The following is a 5,306-nucleotide window of genomic DNA, read 5'->3' on the forward strand; positions in this document are numbered from 1 at the left end:
GTAAAAGAGACTGGGACACAGGGTCTAAAACATTGGTAATCTCCTTCAATGAGTCATTCATAAAATCAATATCAATATTTTTTGTATTAAAAAAATCCGCATAAAATGAATGTACCCTTTTTAAAATACCCTGTACATCTTTTTCTCCTTGTATATTATCAATTAACACCTTTTTATCCGTTACTTTCTTAAAAAAGTACCTGGAGCAGGTCTCGTTCTCTTCAAGGTGCTTTATTTTGGATCTGAAAATTATCTCTTTTCCCTTCTGCTCCAGGCACTGTTTTATTTCTTTTTTTAAGTCAGTAATTTCTCTATAAACCTCTATACCATTGTCTCTGAATTTGTACAGGGTCTGCAGACGGGTATTTAGAAGGGAGTAAAACTCACGCTTCTCTTTAGCTCTAGAGATCCCTACTCTAATAAAAAACTCTTTTATGATTGTTTTCATTTTCTCCCACCATATACTGATGGGAGTGTTAGGATCTCTTACCCGTCTGCAGTCCTTGTAGAAGTTGATAAAATCGGATAAAACCTGCGGATCTTCTAAAAGGGATACATTCATCTTCCAAGCATTCCTCCCAGTCTTTTTTCTAAAATCACTCTTCACCTTAAAAGATAAAAGTTTGTGATCAGAAAAAACATTGGTTAAAACATCACACTTAAAAGGCAGTACTTGATAAGAACAGAAGATAAAATCGATCCTGGAGCTGCAGTTTGTGTTGCTCCAGGTCACACCGTTTCTTTCTGGTAAAATACTATTGCATTTCTTAAAAACATCAGTAAGTCTAAAATCAATAATCATATTTTTTAACATAGAAGATGTTTTATCATAGTTTCTACTTACTGAATTGGTAAAACGGTGCTCCCCCCTTAAAATACAATTAAAATCACCTGCTAAAATAAGAGGTTCAGAATCATTGATAAAAAGGGGTAAAATCTCTAACATCCTTGCTCTATCATTTTTATTGGGTGAACCATAAAAATTTAAAAACTGCCATTTAATACCATCAATAAAAGCTTTAACCAATAAAATTCTGCCTGGTAAAATCTCATGAATAAAATCAATAAAAGCATTTCCTTTAAAAAGTATGGCGACCCCTGCTGATCTGGATTCGTTAGATCCAGACCAGACTGATGGACCGTGTACCCAATCTTTTTTATACTTTTCATAATTTAAACTATGCGGGATGCCGCACTCCTGCAGGAAAACCACAGAAGCAGCAAAAATAGACAAGTAGTTAAAAAGGGCAACCCGTTTCGCTCGTGAACTTATGCTTCTTACATTCATAGACAATCCGGACAACTCAGCCATTGGAGATGTAAAAAAGAAAAGGAAGGCTCAGATAACAAACTAAAAACCAGATTGCGCACTGGAGCTCTCGTTACCCCCCACCTCCGACTCTACCGTACACATAGAGGAAGCCGGAGAGGAACCACCATCGCTCGAGCAGCCCCCCTCTTCCAAGACCACAGGTGTATTGACGGAGTACATTGGTAAGAACAGCTTCTGGGCTCCATTCTCTTTTTCGGCGTCCACCTCTTGCCCCTCCATAGGGGTCGGGTGCGTACTTAGGTCCGTTTCCGGGACCTCGGAGATGGTCACCCCTGAAACCTCCTCCTGGCTGGGAGGAGGAGGGGTATCCACCGCTGGGACCTGTGGAGGAGCTTCACTTGGAGCCCCCGTCACGACAGGAACTTCCATCTGCTCCTCCTGGACCACCTCCGAGTCCGGACGCCCTTTGGAGCCCCTTCGTCTTTTCACCTTTGCTACTCCGTCCGGGTTTTCACACTCAGGGGGACCCCGAGCAGGAGGACCTTCCGGGGTGGAATCGGGCACCTCTCGCTCTTCCACCTTCTCTGAGGTATCTGCCCGATCCCCTTTCGCATTTCTCTTCCCCGGCCTCCTCTCTATTGGGGTCCCCCTTTCCCCCTGTGCCTCTTTCTCCTGGGGTTCTTTTGGGGGGGCCGTGGTCTCCATCTCACAGCTTACCTCTTCTTGTGGGGGGTGCTCCTCCTCTCTGGCTTTTCCCCAGGCTGGTTTCCGGACGTCTCTCTTGGGTTGCCCTTGCTGTTCTGTGGTTTTTTTTGGTCTGTGGGGACAGGAAGCATACACGTGACCAAAGTGACGGCAAAAATTACATCTCAAACCCTTATCACATTTTTCTGTTTCATGTTGCATGCTTCCACATTTCTTACAGGAACTTTCACAATTTTCCTTTATGTGCCCATAACGTTGGCACCTTCTGCAGAAGTTTGGCATTCCCGCAAAAAAGAGGTCGCCATACACATTGTTTAATTTAAAACGAGCAGGCGGTAAAAGTATCCCCCCTGGGAGGGTGGGGTCTTTGTTGCACGTGACTTGATATCGCCATTTTGAGGTCCAGACACCACAGTCGTTCATGATTTTTCCTCTGAACTCCACCTTTTTAAAGTAGGCTGTCAGGAACCCATCGATCTCTCTCTGATTTACAAAAGGGGAGTACATCTTCACGACAATCAACTTGGTTTCATCTAGGACGTGCTCGACAATTTGGATACCCTTAAGCCTCGGATCATCTTGCTTTGGAATTCTCATTACCGCATCTAAGAATACGCCTTCCCCTATGAAAGTGCAGTCGTAGATCCTCCGCTTAGGGTAATCCTGGATGGCCAAAATCTCTCGCTTACGAACATTAAGAATCTTGTCGAGCACGTCCTCTATCACGAACCTCATGCCACGTGCATCCGCCGCATCACCTGTGAGAATGACCCGCACAGTGTGTTTAATCCGGGCATAAGCCGGTACCGAACCAGGATCTAGATCTTCATCCATGGTTCATTCGTGTTTTGGTCTGGTTCTCTCCGCTCCAACCAACCAGCCAATTCGCTCAAACCTCTCTCCACCCGAAGGCTTTGAGAGGCAATCGCAACCCGTTACCCTGGGACTAAGCCCTCTCCCCAATAGCAACAAGTGGGTGAAGCCCAGGCAATAAACCTGGGCGATCCCACAAGGCCGAGGAGAGGGGTACCCGAGTACCTTCTGACCAGATCTCCTGTATTACTACACTTGATCTTAGCCAAAAGGCCGAGAAGCTATAACCGTGAAAGGGGCGGGCCCAACAAGGTCCCCTTCATGGGCACTATCACTGCTTGCTGTCAGGGAGGCTGCCAGACAATTTCCCATGCACACTCTGGGCTGGGGGGCAGTCAACCACCAGTACACACAGCAGAACCTAAACCCATACCATTATTACTAAGCAGCAAGACAGGGGCCCATTGCACTCCCACGGGGCCTTTTTAAATGCAATCCATAACCCGGATATGCCAGGAACCCTTCTTACTCCTCCTACTTGCATGTGACACTGGGCTTAGGATCTGCATAGGAAACACACACACAAGCACACACCTACATTTGTTGCCTGCAGATGCCTCCTTGGCTGTCCCCAAACGGTATCAAACCAACACCCACGGGAAGCTGTAAGCATAGAGGACATGCCTGCACCCTATTGGACTTACCTGTGTGGGTTAAATCCGGGTTATTTGACAACCTATGGCGGTGATGGTTCTGCTCAGGCAGAGCAGTGCTGATGCTCCTCATAAAGCTGTCGCTGCTGTGAAGGTTCTAGGTGACATCACAATCCCTATGGTTACATACACAACAAAGCTGGGTTGTTGTTGTTTACACTCTGCAAGGCCTGTGAAAGTGAGTGACATCATAGCACTGGAGTTCTGAGGGTTCTAGATGGATGCAACAATCTCCTGTTGCTTCTATGTAGGCCATAATAGACGACATCACCAAACAGCTCCATAGTCACATACACAGCAAAGGTGAGATGTTGTTTACACCTAGTGATGTCAGTGGTATTGAGTGACATCACAGCACAGTGCTAAGGCTCCTGGGCCTGGACACAGCAGCGGCTGCAATATCTCAACGGAGAATACGTTTATATATATGTGTGTGTGTGCGCGTATATATTTCTCCGCCGAAATCACTTTTAAACCCATTTCCACCTTTTTTTCCCTTCTCTTCCTCTTACTTTTTTTTCACGTTTTTTTTACGTTTTTCTCCTTTTCGCCTCTTTTCTGGGCGTATTATTCTTCTTTTTCTTCTTTTTTTTCGTCTAATGCATACCCCATCAGTGCAGCAATGCTTATTCAATACCGCCAGCAGATGGAGACACTGGGGGATAATTTTCTAAGGATTTATACTGATTTTTCCTGTCTGAATTTGTCGCACACAAAGTTGCAGGCCAAATATGTGTGACATTTCTGCGACTTTAGCTTCTAGAGCATTTTTACAACATTATACATAGGTGCTGAATACATAAAAAGCGACTGTTCAGCGACAGACAAGTCGCATCGGCTGAAAGTAGGCCAGAATGTCAGTCCATGTTGGAGCAGGTTTAGATACAGTCTAAAGCATAGATCTCAAAGTCTGTGCACAGAATTTAGCAAGGGCCTCGCACCTTCTGATGCATTAGGTAGGTGCACAATAGCATAGCCTAACCCTCTGTACTTTGGTCTATATTGATGCGGGACATAGACAGCCAGCTGATGACCAATCCATTAGTGCAATGGATGGCTGGAAGCATTTGTCTTTGCCTTTGCAATACCACAGAAGCAATGCATGGTCAATGTACAGCAATGACACACCTGTGTGAACAGCCAGGAGACCCCCCCATGTTATGTTACATAGTTACATAGTTAGTACGGTCGAAAAAAGACATATGTCCATCAAGTTCAACCAGGGAATTAAGGGGTAGGGGTGTGGCGCGATATTGGGGAAGGGATGAGATTTTATATTTCTTCATAAGCATTAATCTTATTTTGTCAATTAGGAACATTCAGCACCCACCCGCTATAAGGCAGCTGCCTATCATGTCATGCCCTACCTGCACAGGTGTGCTGGCTGCTCAGATGATCCAATTAAGGAGGCCATTTAGTCAGCAGCAGCAGAAGTCCTGTGCCTGGACGCTCCAACAGCGGCCAGACACAAGCAGAAGCAGAAGCAGCAGCAGCACCACCTTTTGTTTTTTGGCTGCAGCAGCAGCAAGGCCCACAGGGCTGGCTAGCTGGCTAGCCAGCAAGCAGGTAGCAATGAAAGTAGGAATCTTTCTTTTTAACCCTGTAAGGGGGTGGTGCACTGTACCCGAAGATACTGCCATATCGGGTCAATGCATAGGGCGACGGAAGCAAGCTTCGAAATTGGCCCCCGTTCTCAAAAATCCATTTAATATATGGTCCCCAGATAGGGGACGTATCAGATATTAAACTGATAAGAACAGATTTTTTTACGTTTTTATTAGTAAAGTGCAAAAACAAGAAAT

At 45.3% G+C, this 5,306-nt stretch overlaps 1 non-coding gene and 1 pseudogene across 1 annotated transcript; both read right to left on the minus strand.

Annotated features, from left to right (window-relative positions):
• Positions 1-2,943: 2,943 nt before the first annotated feature.
• On the minus strand, positions 2,944-3,076 carry LOC130324160 (U2 spliceosomal RNA; annotated as a pseudogene).
• A 2,036-nt stretch (positions 3,077-5,112) lies between these two features.
• LOC130324140 (U2 spliceosomal RNA) lies at positions 5,113-5,306 on the minus strand. The gene has a single exon (XR_008869253.1). It is a non-coding gene; the product is annotated as a U2 spliceosomal RNA (small nuclear RNA).

The sequence above is a fragment of the Hyla sarda genome, unplaced genomic scaffold (assembly GCF_029499605.1).
Source record: "Hyla sarda isolate aHylSar1 unplaced genomic scaffold, aHylSar1.hap1 scaffold_26, whole genome shotgun sequence".
Taxonomy (NCBI): domain Eukaryota; kingdom Metazoa; phylum Chordata; class Amphibia; order Anura; family Hylidae; genus Hyla; species Hyla sarda.